Source organism: Triturus cristatus, chromosome 10, assembly GCF_964204655.1.
Source record: "Triturus cristatus chromosome 10, aTriCri1.1, whole genome shotgun sequence".
Lineage (NCBI taxonomy): Eukaryota > Metazoa > Chordata > Amphibia > Caudata > Salamandridae > Triturus > Triturus cristatus.
Window position 1 is genome coordinate 1,199,738,022 of NC_140593.1, and position 26,456 is coordinate 1,199,764,477.

At 41.3% G+C, this 26,456-nt stretch overlaps 1 protein-coding gene and 1 pseudogene across 2 annotated transcripts in view; both read left to right on the forward strand.

Moving 5' to 3' along the window:
* The window catches only part of LOC146797042 (myosin-4-like), a 242,141-nt gene that overhangs the window by 185,771 nt on the left and 29,914 nt on the right, over positions 1-26,456 (forward strand). The window lies entirely within an intron of this gene.
* LOC146797043 (uncharacterized) overlaps positions 1-26,456 on the forward strand; it is a 233,229-nt pseudogene that overhangs the window by 58,532 nt on the left and 148,241 nt on the right. Inside the window, exons 16-31 of the transcript XR_014969675.1 lie at positions 2,182-2,318; positions 2,411-2,666; positions 2,754-2,996; positions 3,083-3,259; positions 5,055-5,170; positions 5,650-5,740; positions 5,853-6,242; positions 6,323-6,449; positions 17,611-17,721; positions 19,449-19,645; positions 19,735-19,920; positions 20,010-20,175; positions 20,488-20,612; positions 20,733-21,041; positions 22,658-22,861; positions 22,963-23,088. The product of XR_014969675.1 is annotated as an uncharacterized LOC146797043 (transcript). The remainder of the gene's footprint in view (positions 1-2,181; positions 2,319-2,410; positions 2,667-2,753; positions 2,997-3,082; positions 3,260-5,054; positions 5,171-5,649; positions 5,741-5,852; positions 6,243-6,322; positions 6,450-17,610; positions 17,722-19,448; positions 19,646-19,734; positions 19,921-20,009; positions 20,176-20,487; positions 20,613-20,732; positions 21,042-22,657; positions 22,862-22,962; positions 23,089-26,456) is intronic.

Consider the following 26,456-nt stretch of genomic DNA (forward strand, 5'->3'; position numbering starts at 1 on the left):
TTTTGTTTCTTGAATAACAATTTTCCATACCTCAATTTTGTACTATGCACATATCACTTTATCTGTAAGCGGAGTTAATAATTTGTTTGATTCCTAGACCACTGTGCAACATGTAACAATTTTTAAATTGACATTTGTCGGATTTTTATTGATGTGTATTTATGTATGGTTCTTCTTCAGTCCGTGCAAGATACTGGTTCCGGCTCAGTGATTTATCATTAGTTGTAATTAAGTCAAATATATGTCATACATTTTTAATATGTATCATTATGTGTGTTCAGCTTATGTGGTTGTATTTATACTAACCGAATAAAAGCTTTTTTGACTTGACTTGAGAAGTCACTCAAAATGTGCCCTCATTTTCTTTCTTCAGCATTAATCATAATTTCTATGGCAAAATGAACCCCCTCATTGTGTTCCTTTTTAAATTAAATGTTTTAAGTGTTACCAGTTTATTCCAATCAAGATGGCTTCAGGTGTGCCATACTTTTGTCATAATGAAGACAGTAAGCGCTCTAGTTGTTTTTAAGAACACTCTGGGACATTCTGTCAATGGGCTATACTTGGGCTACATCTGGGTGATATTTGGGCTACATTTGGGCTCTTTTGTCTCTGGTGGCCATCTTGGGAGACTTATTTGTTATGAAGTTTCCTAATTTCCTCATTTACTGCAGTCTCCTCAGTGGGAAATACTTTCAGTTTTTTACTTTGATTCCATCAAGAAGGCATTCAGATGTGTCACACATTTGCCATAAATTCAGAATGTTAGCACTCTTTTTGCTCATTAGATCACTGTAGTAAAGCTACTGCTCACCAGGGAAAACTGCTGCTGGTATTGAAAGTGCATGTTTCAGTCTGCATGTCAGAATGTTTTAATGAAATAGAAGAGGATTTGAGAAGTCACTCAAAATGTGCCCTAATTTTTCTTTCTGCAGCACTAATCATACTTTTTATGGAAAAATGAACCCCCTCATTTTGTTCCTTTTTAAATTAAATGTTTTAAGAGTTACCACTTTAATCCAAGCAAGATGGCTTCAGGTGTGCCATACGTTTATCATAAGTAGGACTGTTAGCGCTTTAGTTGTTCTTTGGAACACTCTGGGAAGCTGAAGTAGAACACAAAGGAATCAACTGACAGTCTCTGCCCTTGTTGGATGTACATGTTTTACTGAGAATGTCAGACTTCATTCTCACATGACTGAGAAAGATAATGTGAATTTACAGAAAATAAGCTCTCAGTTTAGCTTATAGATCACCATCCAAACCTCTGTGGGAAAAGCATGAGAAAATATTTTTCTCTCAATCATGATATCCCAGCAGAAGGCTTTTTCACATGGTGAAATCACCTTAGAACATACCACAATTCCTAAAATGAGTATGGTACCATCAACAAATGTTTTATAATGTAACTAAAGTCTTAAAACCTTCTATTAACTGCAATGCTTTTTAATGAGGTGCTATCATGTATATTGGTCCCAAGATGGCTGCCAACACTTCTTGGATGAAGTGCTGACAGCCAATCAGATCTCAGGATGAGATGTGCGGTTAGGCTCCGCCCACATATATATATGATTTTACTTTCGATTTTCTCAGGAACTTCTGAACAGATTGACACCAGACCTGCAAAAGGCACATCCCTGACCTGAGGACTACCTCTTTGCCAAATTTAAAGTTATTCTGTTCAGCCGTTCGGGCTGTACCTTGGACTAAAGGTCCCTATGGAAAATTGCATGGGGAAAACGCGTTTTGGGACCCCCCTTTTTTCTCAGCCCCCGCTTGACGAATCCCCCCGAGACTTTCAGGGTAGGAGCGGAGCGGAGCGCCCCACCTATTTTGAAAATTTCGCGAGGATTCGTCAACCGGCGCCAAAGTTATTCCAAATAGAATGTTGCGGATTTCCTATGGAAACACGGTCCTAACTATAACTATCTACTGGCGACCAGTAGATAATATATATATATATATATATATATATATATATATATATTCACTGAAAAAACCATAGGTTTCAGGGGTGTTATAGTTAGCTGGACTTTTCACTTGTACAAAACCATTGAAATTCCCCATATATATATATATATATATATATATATATATATATATATATATATATATTTGATTATTAAAATAAGGAACATTAAGAATGCGAGTAAGTGCTCATCATCCACTTCTTCATTGAAGGTGTTCTTCAAAGCCGGCCTCCTGGGTACCCTAGAAGAGATGAGAGATGAAAAGCTGGCAGAGCTCATCACCCGAACCCAGGCTGCCTGCAGGGGATTCCTCATAAGAGTAGAATTCAGGAAGATGATGGAAAGAAGGTATTTATTAAAATTCACAGTTCACTGAAATCTTATATTATTGACCCAAACTGAACCTTTCATAATATATTTGTTGTTTTTATCCCGAACAGAGAATCCATTATGACCATCCAGTACAATATCAGATCATTCAGGAATGTCAAAACCTGGCCATGGATGAAGCTTTACTTTAAGATAAAGCCACTTTTGCAGAGCGCGGAAACAGAAAAGGAAATGGCAAACATGAAAGAAGAGTTTGAAAAGACAAAGGAAGCTCTGGTAAAATCTGAAGCAAGAAAGAAGGAACTGGAGGAGAAAATGGTTGTCCTTCTTCAGGAGTAAAATGATCTTGCATTACAGGTTCAAGCGGTAGGTGCCAGTTCATAAGTCAAAGACAACTAACTATACTTTTACAAAATAAATATTAAACACATTTCGTATTCAATATTCTATTAGGAAAGTGAAAACATGGCAGATGCAGAAGAAAGATGCGAAGGTCTCATTAAAAATAAGATCCAAATGGAATCTAAAGTGAAAGAGCTGACAGAAAGACTTGAAGATGAGGAGGAAAGTAATGCGGAGTTGACGGCAAAGAAAATGAAAATGGAGGATGAATGCTCTGAGCTCAAGAAAGATATTGATGACCTTGAGCTCACTCTTGCCAAAGTAGAGAAGGAAAAGCATGCCACAGAAAATAAGGTAAATGTACACCGACTGTTTACGTTGTCAAAAATTTAGAAAGTAACTGCATCCTAAAATATTTGTATTCACCTTGAATGTTTTAGGTGAAGAACCTCACTGAGGAAATGGCAGTACTTGATGAAAACATTGCAAAAGTTTCAAAAGAGAAGAAATTTCTCCAGGAGGCCCATCAGCAAACCCTGGATGACCTACAGGCAGAGGAAGATAAAGTCAGCACTCTGACCAAAGCCAAAACCAAGCTGGAACAGCAAGTAGATGATGTAAGTATTAATTTAAATGGAAAGCGTTTCAAAGAGCATGAAAGGAAACCCTAGGTTGAAGTTTCACATTATTTTATGGCGTACAGTCTTTTACAAAGACTTTCTTTAATACTATTGACCACTATTTGCAATAAGATTCTGTCACATTGTTACCTGTACTACCTTAAGTTACATAAAAGACATATAATTCTACAAATGCTTTTATACCACTTGTGCAAGGTCGAGAGAATCTATTTGTGCAGCAGCCCACATATTATTTCAGGGAGACATAGTTAAGCGCAAAACAACAAATTTATGACATTGTGTGTTAGAGGAAAATATAGCTAAAACTCCTACATATGGATTCCAATTAGAGGCAGCCAGAAGAAGCAGCTGTAGGTTTTCCGAGTTGTCCTTTGGTACTCCTGATAACTTCCTTGCTACTCCTAGTCTCACTGGCCATGAAAGAAGCAGCATGAAATAAAGGTAAACAAGGTTATAGGAGACTTCTATTCTGTGATCTTTCGACACCTACTCAATAGGAGGCGCTGCGGAGCTTTGTATTGGAATGTGGGTTAATCCTTGATGGCAGGGGGGATCAAATACTGTGTGAAACCTTTTCGTATCGTGGACATTTTGGTGAACAGAAGATCATGTGCTCACACAACATTGAATTGGTTCTTAAAATTGTAAGGTACTAAAAGAAAGATTAACCCACAGTGGGCACCTCTTTCGAGGTTGAAAGAGCATCTGACTTAGTACTAACTGATAACAAAAAATCTTTCTATTAGTATGGCATATAGCAGGGCCCATACAACTCTGTACACTTGAAAGTTCTGCTGTGTAGTCAAACAGATGCAGTGAGAAGTGTTCAATTATTTAATTGGTCATGAGAATGAATCAAAAGTAATCCTTTACAAGCCTTATAAATAATTTATTTATTAAACAGACTCTACATTAATTATTGATATATTATGAAAGTAAAACACCTTGCTCTATAGTTAGTTAAAAATATCTTTCAGTTGTACAATATCTCTGGGTAAATAAGTACCACCTAATTTCATGCTCCAGTATGAAATTACTCCATAAGAGCAAAGTATGATTGAATCCATGACAGGCAGAGTAAGCCTGACACCTGGGTAACCTGAAGCTATTACTTCAATTTACCATTACATATGATGCAGTCTAATTTTGGCCTATGCTAGGCTCAAAACTTCAACAATGGATATTTGAGAAAAATCTAACATTTTTACAGCGATTGAGCTAAATCATTTGTGTTCATGCATGCTTACACACATGCACAAACCCACCCAAATAGAAACAAACCTCTACCACCTCCCAGAAATCTAACAAATTGTTTCTCTCATTTTGTGTGATTTAGCAATGCCTTTATAATCCCCTGAGTGAAACATTTTAACCGATAATAGTCTTCATCTGACAGGGTTCATGTCATTATGGATCCTGTATCACATAAAAGAGCTGAACTTATCAAATTCACACAATATTAAGCCTGCTCAATCAGTGTACATGGGATTACTTACTGCATTCCAGATATGCCTGATTTCACAGATATTAATAAACAGATGTTAAAAATAAAGCGATAAACATCAGATCAAGCAATCTGTTTCTGTGAACACAGATGAAGATGAAAAAAACTAAATATTTCAAAAGCATGTCTACCAAAATAGTACACAACACACTTGTGGCCAATATAGCAGTATGCCATAACTTTGTCAGAAATGACCGTAGAAATGTTCATGAACAACTGAACCCTATTCATCCTCCTGGCAGTAAAGATATACATTTAAATAGTCAGCTTGAAGGCTCCTTGGAACAAGAGAAGAAACTTCTTGAAGGTGACATGAAGCTGTCTCAGGAAACTGTGATGGATCTTGAGAATGATAAACAGCAAAGCGATGAAAAACTGAAGAAGTGAGTACATGTAAGGGGGAGCTAATGTAAAGCTATAAAGTTTAAATGTTTCAATTCAAATGCATTAAATTTGCAAGATTGGGGGCTAGAATAAGGATGAACTGCATGATTTTCATAGCCTTGTATTAACATTTATTATAAATTCCTTTACTGCAAAATGTTTAATTCAAAGATAGACATCACTATCAAAGGATAGTAAAATTGTGAAGCTTGATATTGACAACGATTTCTGCTTTTTCTCTTCTCTGTCTTCAACCTTTTCTCGCATAAAATTATTTTTAATAGAATTTGTTATTTATAAAGACAATAAGGAACATTTGATTTATGTATGAATTTGTCTACTCTATTCTAACTTATAATTGTATTACTCTTATTAAAGTTTTAAGATGGCTAAACTAGCAATTGTAAAGCAGGTCAGTATAACATGCAGACTAGAGCATAATTAAATATACTAACATGCATTTATTTGTGAAATTCAGGAAAGACTTTGAATTAAGCCAAGTTCAGAGCAAGATTGAGGATGAACAATCTTTGGCAGCCCAGCTGCAGAAAAAAATTAAAGAACTCCAGGTACTGACTTTAATATATAAATTGTCAGATTAATTAGCCTAGTGAGTATAGCAGAAGTGGGGAATGTTATCATTAGAATGTCATTCTTAGAATGTGATATTTCAATCATCAGGCACGCATTGAAGAACTGGAGGAGGAAATTGAAGCTGAGCGCGCAGCTCGAGCCAAGGTTGAGAAACAAAGGGCTGATCTCTCCAGGAAACTTGAAGAAATCAGTGAATGACTGGAAGAAGCTGGTGGAGCCACTTCAGCCCAGATTGAAATGAACAAGAAACGTGAAGCAGAGTTCCAGAAACTAAGGCGAGACCTGGAAGAGTCCACTCTTCAGCATGAAGCTACTGCTGCTGCCCTTCGTAAGAAGCATGCAGACAGTGTTGCAGAACTTGGGGAACAGATCGACAATCTGCAGCGGGTCAAGCAAAAGCTGGAGAAAGAAAAGAGTGAATACAAAATGGAAATAGATGACCTCGCCAGCAACATGGAGAATGTATCCATATCCAAGGTAAGCCAATGACAAGTAATCTTCTAATCAGTAAATATTGTTCTCTAAAGACTTCTAATTCAATTCCTCTTATTCTAAAGGCAAACCTGGAGAAGGTGAGCCGTGTACTTGAGGATCAGCTCAGCGAGATTAAGGCACAAAATGATGAGCATCAACGTCTTATTAATGACCTCACTACACAGAAGGCACGCTTTCAGACAGAAAACGGTAGGAATTTCAGTTATAACTCGTGTAGGAGATTCCAGTTTGTTCAAGTACAGCACACACATGTTCATATTTACACCAAGATTGTATTTACTAAGAACAATTCTGAGCTGTGCAGTCACTCTGTTTAGAGTGAAAACCCTGTCTGTAACTACAAGGGACACAAAAGACTAGCCACTGGACCAGGGGCGGCTGGTGGTTTTTGAAACTGGTGAGGCGAAAAATTTGTACCCTTGTACAATGAGCGAGCCCGAACTGAAAAAGTAGGGTGCGGGGGGAATTCCCCCCACCAGAAAATTTTGCAAAAAATGTATTCAAATGGTGGGTTTTACACCACATATTCACTGTAAATTTTTGCAAAAACGGGATCCAAATATAGCATTTTAAAGCACAAGTGTGAAGAAAACATTATAAACATATAAAAAATGTGCCCAATCCTCTAACTGGTCTGCTTGCAAAACGACCCCCAAGCCAAGCACACACAGCCAATGGGAAGAGGCCCTCTAAGTGTTTTCTACCTGTAACACATCTCTTCCTCTTTACTGTATTGGTTAATGAAGTCATCAAGGCTCACACCATTGGTAAGACCGTACATTGCAAATACTTTGAAAATTAGATGGCGAAAGAGATCCATCCCAGGATTGCAGTTCATTCTTGATTTTTTTAAGATTAGCCAGACAAACAGAAATTATATTTCAGCAAACTGTGTTTATTTGGCAAAATATAGCAGTTATATACTATAAATGTACACTGACAGAAAGTCCACATAACAGAAATTGAGGTGCAAAACATACAAACCTGCCGACAAGATCTTGGGTGGAAAGCAAAGATATACTGAAAATGACAGATATGGTTTATAAAGTGTTTCAAAATTTACAATAGAGAAAAAGGAGTTAACACAATAAGTTTAATTTTTAAATTGAAACATAAATAATAAAACATATAAATGTAGAGCATTACAAGAAAAAAAATCTAAATCAGTGAAGAAAGTAGTTTGCATTTAGGGCCTCACTTATGAGGTTTTGCTGTAGGGCAGAACAGTAGGCCTTCCTGCTGCCCTGCCCTACAGCAAAAGAAAAGGGCACAAATGTACCATATCTATCAGCAGATACGACGCATTCCTGTCCTTTCCCCATGCACCGGCACACAATAAGCTGCTGTGCGCCAATGCAGGCACTGTTGCACCATGGTGCACTGGTGCCTGCATTGCAGGCAATTACAAGAGGCGTTTTCCTCTTTCCCTGTGTGCTGCAGAAGGCAATATGCATAGAAAAAAGAAAAATGAGGAGAAATAAAGAGATTTCTCTGCGTTGTACCTCTGTAAGTTTTTGGTGCTGCTTCAGATTACCGATTTCTCGTAAATCTGGGGCAGTGTCAAAAAGCCATGGATGTTGCTGGGAACGCCCCCAGCAACACGCATTGCACGCAGAAAACTGCGTTAACGGGGAACATATTTACGAGACAGCATTAAGCCAAAAAAAGTGGCTTAGTGCTGCCTCGTAAATAAAAAGCAGGCTCCTGCACCACGGAACATCACAAAAAGAGCCATTGCGGCAGCTGTCATACAAGGGAAACACGCCCGTATGTAAACAGGAGAGCTGTTACATAACTCAAGGGAAACACGCCCTTATGTAAACAGGAGAGCTGTTACATAACTCAAGGGAAACACGCCCTTATGTAAACAGGAGAGCTGTTACATAACTCCAGGGAAACACGCCCTTATGTAAACAGGAGAGCTGTTACATAACTCAAGGAAAACACGCCCTATAAAGGGAGGAACCGGGAGGTACAAGGCTGTCGGATATTGTGTTTACACCGACGTACCTGCTTCGTGAAGAGCAGTGTTCCGGAGTGGTGCTCCAGTAAGGCAAGAACGGAGGTAGGTCGAGTCGTTACTCCCTGGGCCGTGTCTTGCCCCATCGTCACCTGTGAAGGACCCGGAAGCTCTACCGGTCAACCATTGAGCTTCGCTTTTTGACTCGGCTGAGTCCAAGCGCAGTGGCGCTTTTGCTGGTTGGAGTCGTAACTCCCAGCCCGACCAGAGACACAGGGACTGCCAGCTGTAACGCACACCAGGAGGTGTTTGCCGCGTTACAGACTCGGAAGTCCACAGGATCGATCGAGCGGCTGCTCTCGGTTCAGTCTTCTTGCTTGTGATTGGGGTATCGGTGACGCATCACCAGGAGGTGACTCCGCGTCCCGGTGCAGTCTGAGGAAGAGGTTGAGCGGCTGCTCCCTTCAGGTAGAGACCCCGGCTGGGTGTTTCCCTGACTCCTCGATTCTCCCCAACACTCTTCGTGCCCCTCACAGCCTACCGATTGGCATTGTCGGCCATTTCATTTCTGCCCTCTGTTGGCATACGCCGGGATCGGCGTATATGCAGAGGACGGTTAGGACCATCCGTGCTGTGGGCTGGTAACGTACTTAGCCTGGAGGATTCCAGTGACTATAACTTTTGTTTGTTCTTTGTATTTTATTTGCCTTCATTAAAAGAACTAACCCTTCACAAGTGGTTGCGTCCTCATTGTCGTGTCTGTTAAACGATCCTGAGACGTTCAGGGCGTTACAGGGGCTTCATAAATGAGGCCGTAATGTACAAAAGAAAAGCGAAGTATAAAATGTAAACTTTAATTTGGCATTAACAAATAAATAAACCACACCAAGTGGTTAACATGGTCAAGAAAATATTGTTAAATAAACACAAATATGTTAAAGTGACAAAGCTTGGTTTCCACTCTTTATATTGGAACCATAATATTTAACGAGTAACAGTAATTTATAAAATGTAAACTTTTAAGCAGCATCGGCAAATAAAGACCACACACACAGAAAAATAACTATGCAAACCCAAAAGACGGAAAAATGAAAAGTGCTCAAATCTTTTGGAGGAATACAAAAAGCTTATAACAGCAACTGATTGTGATTTGTAAAGCACTAGGAAAATACTGAAAATGTGTCATTGTGATTTAGCTGTATGAGTCAAACCCCCTCCAAAAAGGTTATTGGGTGTCAACCATGTTCACTTTTTGTACAGAAATTTTGCACGGCGATCTTTAAGAGTGACAAACTTCTTTATAGTACGCTTATTAAATTCTGGAATGTCTCTGATAAGTTCCTGTTCCATAGACAACATGGCCAATGCATTCAGACGAGTCTCTATCATAGTGTTCCTCAAGAATGTTTTTATTCTCTTTAGAGTTGAAAAACACCGCTCGGACTCTGCTGTGGTCATGGGTGTGGTGATCAGAATCTTCAACAGATTCATAGTATCTGAAAATGGTTCTTGTAGATTGTTTTCAACAAATAAAACGAATAAGGGAATGGCACCAGTAGCTCCTCGAAATTCATGCCTCCCATATATGATTGATAGTTCAGAGTTCAATTTTTCTTTGTTTAGCATGGGATATGCCTTTATAGTTTCATTGAGTATTTGATTTGGAAATGATTTGTCATGTTTTTCAAAGTGGTCACTTTGGAGTAAGGTAGCACTGACAAGATGTTTGGTAAATTCAAAGCGTTCTTTAGCGTGGACAATGATAGTATCACAAACTTCTTTGGCAACTTGGACCAAGACCTTTATATCAGTTCTGTGGCTTGAAAACACAGATTCCACCGGCAATCTAGCATCAAGATTGTCAACAGATGCCCTTACATGGGTGACGTGGGTGACAAAATCTGTTGTTTTTGTTTGCACATATAAGGCATCTATGTCCTTCTTTTGTAGCTGGTTATACAAAATGTCCACATGGGGCATTATGTCATGAAATAAAAAAAGGAAGAAAGGAAACTCTCTGTCTTCCAATGTTCTGATGAATCCATGGGCCTCGCGTACAGCAACTGATTCAAAATGACTGCTACTTTCAATGGCCCTAAAGCATTTTTTCAAGTCTTCTCTGTACTCATAGATCATATTGACAGTGCATATGTGGAAATTCCAGCGAGTTGTAGCCCCTCTTGGGAGTCTTCTAGAAACGATGTCTTGGAGAACTTCAGATCTTTTTGGAGATCGTGAGAAAAAAGCAGGAAAGCCACCCAGAATAGCAAAAAAAAATTTGACTTTTGAGATCCTTGATACTGCTTGCTCCATAATCAAATTAAGTTGATGAGCATAGCAATGCACATAATGTGCATTGGGGTAAACATCTCTAACTTTTTTCTGGACTCCCCCAGAGCCGCCACTCATCACACTAGCTCCATCATAACTTTGAACAATGACTTTTTTTTTGTCACTGGTCTCTGGGAAAATATTATTAAGTTCCTGAAGCAAAGTTGTAGCAATTGTATGAGCAGATGAATCTTTTAGTTGATTAAAACAATAGAATCCCTCAACAACTTTATTGCTGGCATTAATATAGCGGAAAACCAGTACGGACTGTGTGTGTGTGGATACATCCGCCTGAATATCCACAAATTCAGAGCTTCGTAGCTGCTGTATTATGACGTCTCTTGTTACTTCCAACATACAGTCCAGGAGTTCGTTCTGGATGGTTTTGGAAGTGCCTTTAAAAACTGTTGCTGATTTTAAGTGAGTGTCCATTGCACTGTCTAAGCTAGCAAAAAAATCAACTAGGCCTCTAAAGATTCCCTTATTTGAAGAGCCTTCCTGCTCATCGTGACCACGTAATGCCAGTTCATAGACAATTTTAGAAAGACTTCTGAAGGTGCACGAATTGTGTTTCCCCCTGGCATTCTCAGCCTTTGAGCCAGGCCCTGCCTGCCTGCGCACAATGATAGGATATTAAAAGCTAAAGGTGGTGAAGCATGCAAGTATGCAAACCTTTCATTAAGTATTTTAAAGCAAACCGTCCATTGTGTATTTTAAACTATAAAAAGTACAAGAGAATTTCTCTGTACTTTTTATAGTTTAAAATACACAATGAAAGGTTTGCATGACAGGACTGTTGCATGCTTGCAATGGAGTCCCCTCCCCTTTACTTATTTGTTTAACCTAAGTGCTTCGCCCTGCCCATTTATAGTTAATAATGTTCTTTGGCAATGTACTGGTTTAGAACACACCCAGGAAGTCTGTCGCCATACGGTGCAAGGTTGACTTCACCCTATGTATAAGAGCCCCAGCAACTCAGAACTGGGCTCTAATCGTACGGCACTGTCCGCTTTCCAGAAGGGGCCCTTTACAGGAAGCAGTAGTGCCAGCAGGGCTGCTGTTCCTTTATTACGACTGTACAGGAACTTCGGTAGGGCTGATGGACTTTTAATGGTACAGTACCGATTGCTACTTCTCAGCAATTTAATTGTACAGTGTCCACGCTTCTCAGCACTGTTAATGAGTCAGCACTAGAATTCCAATACCGGTCTGCTGAATTTTTAATGACACCGTATCTTTCAGTATCTTTACTTGTTCCGAGTAGATAGTTTAGCAGGGATTAAATTGAACAGTGACTGTACTTCAGAAGTAGGGCTGCTGAACTTTTATGGGTGCCGTTTTTGCACTTCTTGGCGTTAGAGTTGGTGTACTTCCTCGGCTAGCACTGGCACTTTTCATCGGGTCTGCTATGGTTTTAATAGTTAGAATCAGTACTTCTCAGCCTGAATGCTGTTCTTCTAATGGAATGTTATTAGCACTTCAGGGAAGAGATACTATACTTGTATTGGACCAGCCCTGCCCCTCTGAGCAGCTATACTTTTAAATGACAGCACCAGCACTTCAATAGGGCTGATGCACTTTGAATGGGACAGTATAAGCACTTCAAAGTACTTTTAATGAAGTAGCAGTTCGGGCTGGACTGTTCCCATTGTGTGCAGGGTCAAGACTGATTTGCATATGGCTGGGTCCAAACTGGAATGGCATGGTGAGAAAAAAAACAATGGATTTAGGCCCAGATGTCTGTACTGGGGTGAATGTATGACATTGTTCTGCATTCTGTCCATCAATTGTTCTTTTTGCATTTAATGAAGTAGCGGCAGCACTTCTGAGCAGTGATGCTGTTGTTTTAAAAGTCACACAGTACTTGTAATGGATCAATGTCAACCCTTCTCACCAGCGTTGTTATATTTAGAAGGGGGCACTGCCAGCAGTTCTTCGCAGGCTGCTATATTTTAATGTGCCAGCGCCCGCACTTCTTATCAGCCCTGCTATACTTTTAAAGTGGAAGTAATGCACTTTTCACCAGACTGCTATATTGTAATGAGACAGTACCCGCCCTTCTCATCAGATGACTATACTTTAATGAGGCGGTGCCAGGATTCTCATGTGTTAATTTTAACAGGACAATATCAACCTTTTTTTTTAAATCAGGGCTCTTATAAATTGAATGCAACAGTACCATCACTTCCCATCAGCACAGCTATTCTTTTATTAGGACAGTATCATCACTTCTCACCAGCCCAGCCTGCTATATTTTAAGGGCACAGTATCAGCACTTCTCATCAGGGCTGACATACTTTGTATGGGACCATAATATACCAGTATTTGATGCCAGCACGGGTACACTTTCAGTAGGACAGTGCCGGCACTTCTCGTCGTAATTTCACAAGTGTCAACACTCCCCCATCCCAATAGGACTTTCAAGGGCACCAGCACAGCAGGGAACCACCTCAGACCCCAGCTGGTGTTGTGGGTCAAGTTCCCAAGAGAGGTTTGACTAACATTAAGAAAACACACATCATGTACGCCACTGGCCTACTTTCTGTCAAGCTCGAGCTGTCAAAGCTGAAATTTGCATTTAATCACACCGCATCTTTTGTATCTCAGCCTAAGGGTTACCCCTTCACCTTTGAGGGGCGAGGTATAGGCAAAGAACAGTTTAGAAAGGGTAGGGTGAGTTCATGGTCAGTCAGTGAGGTGAGTTCACGAGTCAGCAATGGATGTGGAGCCTGAAGGTCACGAACTTGACTCTACGGCAGGCGAGCCTCTGCTTTTTTTATCCTTCGGAGTTTGTAAAGATAAGCATGGGTGTGGTGGTGGAGACGCTTATTGGTAAAAACGCTACGTCACGCCACTGCGCCAGCATGGCCACTAAGTTAAGCATAGTCACTCACGTTACTGGTTGTTTGTACAGAGTTGTGTAGTGTATGCTCTGATTCCTGATGAGAGCGGGAAGAAGCAGGCGAGGGAAACTCAGGAGTACAGGCGGAGACAAGGAGGCATAATGGTAGCAAACATATCGTGTTTTATAGTATGTCAAAGTCATGTGTCAGACACTGCATTCATGTATTGCTCTTTGGGGCACTGTAAACATGCTTCATTTTTACAAAACAGACAATTGAAGCAATACAGAAAGTCATCACAAACGCCGCACATCCAGCCAATTATTCTAACACTGTCACATAAATTTTGATGGCTCGTGCCACCCAGTTGGTGAATGCAGTTTTGTGCACAGAAAAAATCACATGTTTTAAAGCAAGTACGACAAAAGAGTAAACTAAACAAAACAGTTTCCAATAGCCTTCCAAGAATTACTCCCTGCAGTGCACTACATATAACAGTGAACAGTCTGATCATTCACTTAAAGGGACCCTCCGTGAATTATGTGCTGTCACTGCAGTCCGGTAACTAAACTGGCCGCCTACTGTTGTGACGATTATCTCTTGTTCCTGTGTTAGCAACAAGAAGCCTTGCGTTGCAGCAAATTAGTATTCATGTATCCGTGGCAAAATAATATCTGTTTTCCCAACTGTCAGAGTTCACAAATAATCAAATGCTTTCAAATATAGGGGAACATCCCAGCGGGTGTCTACTGAAAGCTAGGATAACAGATATCATGCTATTTTATCTTTTCAATTTAAAATGTTAGGATCCTCCAATATGTATAGGCTTTGGGGTGCAGAGTTCTTTAATTTATTATTAGAACTGCAAGGAGATTCACGCCACGCGCCCTCTTCAATTATAGCTTACGTTTGGGCAATTACAAAAAACTTATAAGCGTATTAGGTAGTAAAGGTACAACGTTATTTGTACACGAAAATTAATCTCCATTGTTGTTCTTCTAGTGAACCTTGGATTTACTCATCCCACCCCTTTCCTTGGGTAAGTATTTGATTAGCCATTTGCCACGAGGTATCAGCCTCTGCTTTTGGGGACTGTCAACTTTGTAAGCATGCCATGGGTGTCAATCATTGTCGCTTGCTCTGATTTGTTAGCATTCCCATGGAATCATTGTGCATCGTGAACCCAGGCGACGAGAAGTTGTCGACCTAAGGAGTAGGGCACTAGCCAGACCCTGGCCGAACATCTGCAGCTGACACGGTGCAACACTTCCCTTACCTAGAGGCACTGCCATGTTAAGTGTTTATGTTAACAAATGCAGTTCTTGCAGGCCTCAGGCCTGTTAAAATTGCGAACACCACTTATACCAACAGGTGTGAAAAATCATGTCCAATATGGGATTAAATGAGGTAAAAGGTAATAGGGCTCAGCATCAAACCAACAGCGTCTTTAAGTAGACGCTTGAAAGACAAACTGAAAATGCTGCTTATTTGTTTTGATTAAACATGGAGATTGGTTTTACTCGTCCATCTACCTTTATGAATGGACGCATTCATAAAGGTAAAAGGACGAGTAAAAACACCAATCTCCATGTAAACGGAAAGGAATAAGCAGCAGTTTTAGTGAATGGATTTGTTAAGAATGGCACAGGAAGGCGCGCAGGGGACAGGGGCCTCACTCAAACTGTCTCTGCTGCCCATTGCCCAAAGAACGAAACCAAAACGAAAAGTTACTAACAAGTTGCACAAGTACAACAATGTACATATGCCATCAGGGCAAGGCCTCAAAGCCACCCCTAAACCCTACCCCCGCAACAGAATCAAAGAAGTCACCCTGCCGGCCGGGCCCCCAGGTGTTAGTAAAGTTAATTAGCGCAGCAGTGACAAAACTAAAAACAACCCTTAAGCAGTCTTCTGAAGTTCAGGCATGCATGTTTAAGTCTGCTCTGAGCAAGGGAATGCATGTTTCCTTTCCGTTTGTGCCTGGGTCCATGTCTGCAGTTGAATCCGCTCCGACCTGCGCCACAGCGTGTATGTAATGTAAATGTAGTAACAAACACTAAGTCAAGTGACAGTCACTAACAAGCGCCAAGGCCTAAAGCCACCCTCCCCCACCACCCCCCCCAACTACCGCCAGAGAATCAAAGTCAGTAGTTACCCTGCCGGCCGGGCCAGCAGGCGGCAGTAAAGTACATTTTTAATATTGGATTCGCATGCATGCCCGAACTTCCTAAGACAGTTTAAGTGTTGTTTTACATTTTTTAACACTGTCTGCTGCGATCGCAGCAGACAGTGATAAAAAATTAAAAACAACACTTAAACAGGCTTTGGAAGTTCGGGCATGCATGTTTTAGTCTAGGAGCCAGGAATGTGTGTTGTTTCCTTTCTGCTTGTGCCTGGGCCCCTGTCTGCAGTTGAGTCCGCTCCGAGACCGACCGTGGCGTGTGTATGTACCAACATACACTAACATGAGCCAAGGCCTCTAAGCCAGTAGCCAGTGCACCCTCCTCTACCACCCCCTTAACTACCGCCACAGATTCCAGAATCAGTCAGTCAGTCACCCTGCCGTCCGGGCCCGCAGGCAACAGTAAAGTAAATTATCGGATTTGCAGCAGAGTAGACAGTGATAAAAATTAAAAACAACAGTTAAAGAGTGTCGCTTCTCACTTTCACTGACTTACCCCCATGTGTTACCGACGTGATGATGACATGCTCGATCGATGTTCTCAAGCCGGGCTCCTCGTCGTTACCAAGAGGACTGCAGTGCACAGCGTGGCAATACCAATGAGAGCATGCACAAGCCCAAACTGGAAAATTCTGGAATTGGTCTTTCGACTCCTCCCCCAGACCCCAGCAAACCAATCACTTGAAACAACAACAACTGTTGCTGGGTCTGGTGGAGGAGACAAAGCCCACGGCCACACCCCCACAAACTCTAAGCCTGCAGGACTGCTCCGCCTTCGGCCATTGGAATTAATGGAGGGCCTCCAGCTCCGCCCTGGGCCAAGGGAATAACGCCCAAAATCGAAATGCTATTCTGCTAGTTAGACACAGGCTGCACCCACCAGTGTGTCATCACTGCCCTGCTTTCTGGCTCTAGGTCGAAGAAATCTTCGCCCAGCAAAAAGCATGTGCAGACACTGCAGAGCAAAGGCCATACCCCCACACCCCCCTAAAGAAAACCCCAATTTTGTACATGTATGTTCACTGAGCACGAGCAGCCAGCACAATTTATTGCTAGCTGCTCAGTGTTTTCCATCAGGCATTTTTTTAGTCCCCCAGGGTGGCAGAGCGACGCCCATCTCGCCCGTGTACACCAGCCGCCCCTGCACTGGACCACAGTCAAGTAATGCATTGTCTGATTAGGATTCAACAAGGAACACATGCCCGACCTTTGTAACAGGTTCCATATATAAACCAAAATGTGCCACTCTACTATCAATAACTATCAGTCTCATCAGAAAATGGCCACACATGCATTTATACTCTATGGGTGCAGTTTTAGAATTAAGACTGAAAATAATCTCAAATCCTGAAAGGCCCCAAAAGGTTATTAATATTATATGCACAAGACATGCAAAGTTGACACCCCCAAGTACCTCACAATGCCAGGAATTGATTTAGTCCACAGAATGCACAATGTAAATACCTTAACTAATTCATCAACAGATAAGTAGCATGCACCTAATACAGGTTTACATATGAGTATTTCATATATATTAATGGGTATGGTATCAGAATATCAAGGCATAACTATTGTCTTAGAAAAATAGTGCATTCTACATATTATCTTCAAAAATAGCACCAAAAACGTGAGGTAATTATAGTAACTCAACACTCAACAGAGGAATACTTTTAAAAATGTTTTTTAATAAGCCAGACAACATTTTTGCTTTTAGTAGTCTGACCTACAAGCTATTATTTTTCTGTTTCAAGAATGAGAGTATGTAATGGGCTAAGGGGAGAAATTCAGGTATATGTAACAGTACTGAAGCTAATTGGGCAAAAGTGGATTTTCTGTGACACTACAGTTCCTATCTAAACGTTTCTCAAAAACATTAAACACAGCATTCCAGAGGACATTTCATTACTGAGGATGTACATTTATTTCCATTATAAACTCCGAAGTGATTAAAAGAATAAAGGATTACACACAAATCAGTCCAGTATTCAAATGCACTTTAACGTTACTTACATGGTTAACTATTTTTAATAATAGGTGAACTCTCTCGCCAAGTGGAAGAAAAAGAATCATTGGTCTCTCAGCTGACAAGAGGCAAGCAAGCCTTTACTCAGCAGACTGAAGAGGCAGCTGGAAGAAGAGACAAAGGTTTCTTACTTTCCGACTTTATTATTAACTGTGTTCCATGGAAATATTACTGCTATAGTTAACATCTTACATATCACAAAAACATCCACTTGGGCACAATTGGGCATAACTGTCAAAAACAGCACAGCACATCCTTACAAATCTTCCCTTCTGGCAGGGTGCTTCTATAGGAAGAGCAGCAGACTCTTAGATTCATCTTAAAACTACATCCATTGGAGCATTCCAGAAGTGTAAAAGCAAAGGTTTGATCTTGAACTGCTGTCTATAGGTCAGAGATAGGATATACTTACAAGATGCTAATATTTAAAAACGGTCCATCACTCTCCCTTCATCTTTAAACCTGAGTTCCAGGTTAGAGTTGGTTCATCAATTTTCGAGCTCGCAGAATGACTGATGTGTTATTCAAAACAAATGGAAACATATGCAGCACACAATTGAAGTTGGTCATTTTCACAATAGCAATCCATGAGGAATATTGAATGTTCTAACAGTGAAAGCCCTTTACCTCATATGTGTCTGAAGAAGGGCAGCCCATATTGAACGCTATGGATAGACAACTACTACTTGTGGAGTAGCTTTGCTTAGTTGGGTGTCTGTGGTCTTGTCAGAAAGAGAGCAGTGTTACCTAGTAAGTCTTAGAGGATGCCATAGATTACAAAATCACATGTGTACAACAGAATCGATGCTTAAGTCCAGGGTCACAACAGAGCTAAGCGTGGTATTAAGGGTCATTTGCAGTTCAGTGTGGGTAAGCTTTCTGATATCCTGGTACATGGAAACAGGATAGGGACCATTCCTACACAAACAAGGGTTCCCTAGGATTTTTCTTGCAACACCTCACTGTGTATTACTATTTGATGTTCTGCACAATCACAAGTGTAGGCGGCCCGCCATAAAACAGAAGATCTCCTGCACTGCAAAACTTGTAGTTTCCCCGCCTCATTTAGAGGTTTGAGAAGCTCCAGGTTTACACCGGCAGAGCCCCAGCGGTTTTGATTAGCATGAACCTCTGACTTGGCAGCACATCTAACCTCGGACCGCAAGTTCATAGTGACAGTTACCCTGCCCAATTTAGGGTGGGGCAATCATCTTTAGACTTCCCTGTCTACGACAGCAGTGCATGACAGGGCTGTTAAATCAAATAATGACCCCAACACACTTTGTTTTTGGCAAAGTTCAGTGGCTTCAGTAGAGCTGCAACTCAAGTGGCTTCACTGAATAACAGAGATCCGTGCCTCTCTGGAAGGGATCTTCAAATTATGGGAGCGGTCCTCCTCCAGTGGAGCGTAAACTACGGCTTGCGCTGTACTGATGGGACAAATGCCCCTGACAACCATTTAAAAATAATGTCTAGGGAACATATATTTGCTTAGTATCGGACGTATCCAGACTCCCTATTACAAAATACAGGGTAGCACTTGTGTTGATGATTACTTGACTTGATTACTTAATAGAACCGGCATAATATACTCAAGAAGAAACAGAATCTGGACACATGGCTTCCCCAGTCTGGCTTTGCAGGCTACATCTGGGGACTGATGTACTGAAGGGTTTTGTGTGTGCAAACCCTGTGGTTTGCAAAGGCAGATTTGCAGGCAAGAACCATTCTCAAAGCATTCATGTTACCTTTCTTGAAGACCACCACGTTGAATTGGGAGGCTCTTTGACAGTGTTGACTGAACCGGGGTATGTGTGAATGTGTGTTTACCTCTTTAATCTGATTAAAGGCAAAGAACGCCCTGGCACACGCCTTGCAATCTGCTAGACATGACTGTGATCTGCTCCGTGAACAATATGAGGAGGAACAGGAAGCCAAGGCTGAGCTCCAGCGGGCAATGTCCAAAGCCAATGGGGAAGTTGCCCAATGGAGGACCAAGCATGAAACCAATGCCATTCAGCGCACAGAAGAACTGGAAGAGGCCAAGTATGTTCATTTCAGTGAGAGGGTGCATGAATGTGATTCGCTGGTTTTTATGATCCATAATATTCTTGTGTTTTTTCCAAAAACTGCAGAAAGAAGCTTGCTCAGAGACTACAGGATGCTGAGGAGCAGGTTGAGGCTGTGAACTCCAAGTGTGGTCCTCTCTAGAAAAGACCAAGCAGAGACTGCAGTCTGAAGTGGAGGACCTCATGGTTGATGTTGAGAGAGCCAAAGGTGCTGCTGCAGCCCTTGACAAGAAACAGAGGAACTTTGATAAGGTAACATCTGACACAAACCTTCAGAGAAAGCCCTAAGGGTCCCTTGCAATTCGGATTTGTAATATACACTATAAAACTTTTTTTACCAGGTCCTAGCAGACTGGAAACAGAAGTATGAGGAAGGTCAGGCTGAATTAGAAGCGGCGCCAAAGGATACCCGATCCTTGAGCACTGAGGTGTTTATAATGAAGAACGCCTATGAAGAGTCTCTGGATCACCTTGAAACCCTAAAACGTGAAAACAAGAACCTGCAACGTAAGATTCTCCATTTTGTATAATGTCAGCTTAAATTACACTATTCTTGATGATTATAAAGTTAAGACAATGCAATGAAGTCGTACTGAAAATAAGGAGCTGCTAATCAGGCCCATTATGTCAATAAATGTTTCTATGTTTCTTAGGCATGAAGACAAAAACCATAAACCTTTCCAACCATTGATGTTTCTCAGATTGTACGTCCAATCCTGTCATTTATAGGTTGCATAAAAAAACATTCTCGCCAATGAAGCACAATGTGCACACTAAAGCATTAGCACTCTATGCTTGTTAAATCTATTTCTCTTGTAGAGGAGATCTCAGATCTTACTGAACAAATTGGGAAAACTGGAAAGTGCATCCATGAATTGGAAAAATCCAAGAAACAAGTTGAACAACAAAAGAGTGAATTCCAGGCTGCCCTAGAAGAAGCGGAAGTGAGTGAAGGCTATTTTTTTGGCAGTAACCAAACAAGTCTTAGAGACCTATTGTTCAATACAAATATAAAAATGTAAATGTTCTTTACTTCACTCATTTTTATTTTCATGTTCTAAAAGGGATCATTGGAGCACGAAGAGGCGAAGATCCTGCAAATTCAGCTTGAGCTGAACCAGATAAAGGGTGAGGTCGACAGGAAGGTGGCAGAGAAAGATGAGGAGATTGAACAGCTGAAGAGGAACAACCAGAGAGCTGTAGATTCTCTGCAGGGTACCTTAGACTCTGAGATCAGAAGCAGGAATGATGCTCTTAGGCTAAAGAAGAAAATGGAAGGAGATCTGAATGAAATAGAGATTCAGCTCAGCCACGCCAATCGCCAAGCCACTGAATCGCAGAAGCAGCTAAGGAATGTACAGGGTCAACTCAAGGTAAACAATCTCACATTGTATTCTGCATCTTTAGCTTTCCATTATTGTACTATACACATTTTCAACAAAATACATATGTTACTAATCAGGCTTTCAACTACAGATTGGTCTTCAATATTAATCACATTATATTTTATTGGAAGGGGGGCTGGATTTTCAAAGTTTTTATGAGTAGATGTTGTTTACTGATGAAATTGGGACTTACTCCTTAATTGCTGTTAAGTCACACTCATGGAAAATAGCTGTGCAAATCGGACCATGTGTTTATACCAGTAGTGACCCTCGGAACTGCACCTATATGCTGCATAAGTACACATATTAAACATGTATTGCTCTCTTTGATACAAGTTACATTTTGCCAGCATGTAGATAGTAGAAATATTGAAATCCATTCTGTAGAAAGTATTTTAGCAAGCACACGGCCCCCAATTTGTAGCAAACAAATATTTAAAGAACCTGTTGGTTTCATGAAGGTCACTTGCAAAGAAGGCTAGTTTCCTGCTTTAACATTTACAGTCAACTGTTGATAGATTCAGGCTTTTCTGCCCTTTCCTTCAGCAAAGCCCTTGGGGGCACATGCATCAAGCATTTTACCAGTTGCAAAAGGGCCGATTCTGCAAATCGGCCCGTTTGCGACCAGTAAAATGCCTTTTCCGATGCATCAAAGACATTGCATTTGCAAAAAAGGTAATCACAATTCTTGCGATTACCTAATTTGCTAATACATTTAGGGAATCCCAATTTGCGATTCCCTAAATGCGGTGTATGTTGAATTTTCCAAAATGCGACTCTGCATTTAGGAGTCACAAATTACCATAAACTTCAAGTTGATGGTAATTAGAGAATCTTTTTGGGGGGGCTTCAGGGGGTCCTTAGGCCCCCTAGCACCCTTGCAATTGCATTTGCAATTTGCGTTTATATAGGAATGAATGGGAATACATTCCCAAATAATGAATCGCAATTTGCGATTCGCTATTAGGGAATGTTAAGGATTCGCAGAAATATTTGCGAATCCTTCATGCATAGGCATTTGCGATTACCAAATAGCGAATCCTTAAAATTCGCTAGTTGGTTATTACAAATGATTACATTGATGCGTATGCCCCTTAATCAACAAAGGACCATAAATGTTCTGTTGTCTGCTAAAGGAAGTGGATATAGAGGCAGAACGGTCACAATAAGTGTTAGAAAGAAGGGTTTCAGTAGAGGTTGATATTATTCTAGGTGGTAGACTAGCAAAAGGTAATGTGAAGTTAGAATTCAACTGTAATACGTCATTTGAAAAGAGATATATTATTTTTCTATTGCACGTGGTCAGTGATGCAACAATTTGAGTAAATGAAAAATTGTGTACATTTGTATGTAGATTTTTCTGTAGGTTGTGGGTTCTTTCATGCCGTAGAGGTGAATGAGGTGTTTCACACACTATGGAAGTTACATTTTGGATCTCCTTCAGTGTATAATTATTTCTATTGCCACACAGTTGTTTCTTTAACACAGCTAAGGTATTCATTGCTATCTTTTAGTTCCACATCCTTCCAATGATAACTTGCCATATCAATCTTTGGCTCAAGAATATATGAAACTCATTTAATGTGTATTATCTTTTCTGGAAGGATGCTCAACTTCATCTTGATGATGCTGTTAGGGAACAGGAGGACCTAAAGGAACAGGTGGCTGTCATTGAACGCAGAAACAACCTGCAGCAGGCGGAAATTGAAGAGATGAGGGCTGCTCTGGAACAGACAGAAAGATCTCGCAAAGTTGCAGAACATGAACTTCTTGATGCAAGCGAACCTTTACAGCTTCTCCATTCCCAGGTATAACTCATGTTTTTTACATTGTTTATATGATATATCAACATAAGGTGTTGAATGTAATATAGGATAAATACTGAATTAATTGATGAATTTATTTTTAGAACACAAGTCTCATCAACACCAAGAAAAAGCTTGAGACTGACAGTTCTCAGCTCCAGAGTGAAGTAGAGGAAGCCATCCAGGAAGCCAGGAATGCTGAGGAAAAAGCCAAGAAGGCCATTACTGATGTAAGTTTCTTCTAAAAGAACTTGATAACTAAAGCTTTAACTAGGTTTTATTAGTGGTTTAAAATATCCTAAAACAATATATGTGTTATATGTTGGTGAGTTAAACCACAAACTCTGGAAAAATTGTGATAATACAATCACATTGTATTACTACAGCACAACTATTGTATTTTACAACCCTGTGTAGATGACATGATTCATTGATCACTATGAAAAACCAAAACTCATATACTTCAGTTTAGTCAGAACAATAAACTTGCTGTTCTTTTTATAACTGAGACCTGACTCACACCAGACTATGGGCTTGATTGAAAGGAGGCTGGTCACAGCTAATATATATGTGAACGTGTCAGATTCATGGTCTGTGCCTCTGGCGACAAAGCAACTGTATGTAGTATTAGGTGGACTGTGGATGTCCCACCCTTGGAAATTTCCTCAGGTTTGCCATCTTCTCTGCTAATGTGTAGCAAAACCGGTACTAGAAATGGTTACAGGTCAGCCTTATGTCTAGAGCTGCTCTTCCACCAATATTTGTTGGAGTTTTCTCTGTGAAAGACTACCATGGAAAGGGTGGTAGAACTCAACATACCAGAAACACTCCGCCTCTCCCAAGTCTGATAAGGATAAAGTCATATCTGGGCAATGACAACAGATGCACCTCAGTGTGAGTGTATTTTGAGTGCTCACATTTAGTGTTAGTAAATACCACCTAACGACAAGGGAGACAACAAATATTCCACCAGAGGTTGCCAGGAGAGTGGTTCATCCATCTGGACAATATTGCCACTTGGTTTAAAACCTCTGCCATCCTGATGGAGAATGCTAAATGTAGTAGAGTTTCCACCGTTACCAACCTTATCATTACATAAGGCCACAGTTCTTAACACATTGGTGGTTTGTGAATTTTTTCCTTCAAGATTTTATTGCTATGGATCAATTCATAGTCAACAGTTTCTGGTCACTAGCTCTTTTTTGCAGAGACCACAGAGGTGAATGTCACTTGCAGTTAACATATTTTTATTATGGAGGGTTAACTCACTGGCAGAGACGTTTTAAGGCATGGGAAAAGTGGGTCCTGGCCCAGGGCTCCAGTCTTTCAGGGGGCCCCTGATAGAGCCAGCTCTGTTCTGAAGAGTCTTGCTCTGATGAGCTTGAATAATCCTTAAGGAACGCGTTACTTACCTGTAACTGCGGTTATCCAGTATTGGTATCTTTCATAGATTCACATGCCTGAATCATTCCCCGTCGTCGGGATGGGAGTCACCGGTAAATAACAAAGCAATGTCTAGAAGACATATAGAGTAACAGGCCCCATAGGGCCCTAGCTTAGAAAGCTATCCACGTCCTTATGTAAAAAGGACCAAAGTTTGGCAAGTAGCCAATCAGCTAGCACCACCCTCTAGAACCCTCCTGGAAGGAGCTCTAGTCCCTCAGATTTTCGTAAGCACAGTGCTAAGTAGTTGTATCACTGAGAGATCCAAAAGAGCCCTTCCAGGGGAGGTGGGTGGGTTGCATGTGAATCTATGAAAGATACCAATACTGGATAACCGCAGTTACAGGTAAGTAACGCGTTCCTTATCCAGTATTAGGGTATCTTTCATAGATTCACATGCCTGAATCAGAATAGTAAGCAATACAAAGCACATTTCGGCAGGCACAGTAAATATATAGTCACTAGATAATAACATATCCATGTGAAAGATAAAGTAGCAAAGAACCATAACCCAGGTAATGCCAACATAACAGTGTGAAATGTGCGTAAAGAGACCAGGATGGTGGGATGAAAAAGGAAAGGGCTCACCTCTATTGAAATAGATGACGGAGTACAGCTTGCCCCACTGCAGCATCCTTCATGATCTCCGTGTCCAGGCAGTAATGCCTGGTGAATGTATGCGGCGTCTTCCATGTGGCCGCTCTACAAATATCCACCATGGACACTCCTGCAAACAGTGCCATGGAAGTAGACATCGCCCTTGTAGAATGGGCACGAACTGCTGATTGCAGTGGACGTCCTGCCTGTTGGTGACAGAAGGTTATGGCTGAAGAGATCCAGCGGGAAATACTCTGTTTGGTGAGCGGTAGTCCTTTTCTAGGCCTACTGTATGCCACAAAAAGTTGGTTAGACTTCCGAAATGTTTTAGTCCTTTCAATGTAAAACTTGAGGCAGCGCTTAACATCTAATGAATGAAGAGCCTTTTCTGCCCCTGTGTGTGGATTCGGGAAGAATGAACGTAGTATGATAGGTTCATTGAGGTGGAACTGAGTCGGAACCTTAGGGATAAACTTCGGATTCGTCCGTAGAATGACCCTGTCCCGTCTGAACTGAATGAAAGGGTCCTGGATTGAGAACGCCTGTAGTTCTCCAACCCGTCTTGCCGAGGTAAGGGCCAGCAGGAGTGCAAGCTTCCAGGAGACATACTTAAGGTCTGCTCTGTGGATTGGCTCAAACGGGTGTTTCATGAGCTGAGCCAAAACCGTGTTAAGATGCCAAGCCGGTGGTACAGGCTTCACTGGAGGAAAAGTTCGAAACAGCCCTTTAAGAAATTGTTTGATAATCCTGTGAGACCACAAAGATGGACCTGTAAAGGACCTCCGAAAGCGAGATATCGCCGCTAGGTGTACTTTGATGGAGGCATGAGCTAGACCGGATTTTGCGAGATGCAGGAGATAGGGTAAAATCTGCTCCGGGGTTGAAGAAAGAGGGTGCAACCCGTTTGTTTTGCACCATATGCAGAATCGTTTCCATTTCAGTGAATATGTCTTGTTGGTGCTATCCGCTCGAGCTCGAGCTAGGATTTGTCTGCAATCCGGAGGAATGTCCAAGCCCTGGAATTCTCTGTACTCAGGAGCCATGCCGATAACCTGAGAGACGCTGGATCCGGATGCTGAACCTGTTGATTGTGCAGCGTTAGCAGAGATGGAAACGGGTGCAGTTTGATTGGAGGTTCCAGGGAGAGGATGTGAAGCTTCGTGAACCAGTGCTGCCGTGGCCAAGCTGGGGCTATCAATATCAGAGTGCAGGGCTCCACTTTCATCTTCCGTAACACCATGGGAATTAGGGGAAACGGCGGAAAGGCGTACGCAAAGACGTTGCACCATGCTATCGAAAAGGCATTCCCCAGAGACCCTTGTTGGGGATGCCAGCTTGCAAAGTGTTGGCATTTGGCGTTGATCTGGGTGGCGAATAGGTCCAGAGAAGGGGTGCCCCATTGATCGAAGATGCTGTTGAGGACTTGTTGGTCCAGTTCCCACTCGTGGCAAGTTGACTGCCGTCTGCTGAGGGAATCTGCCAACACGTTGTGGACGCCTGGCACATAATCTGCTCGCAGAGAGATGTTGTGAGTGAGTAGCCAACTCCAGATTTTTTG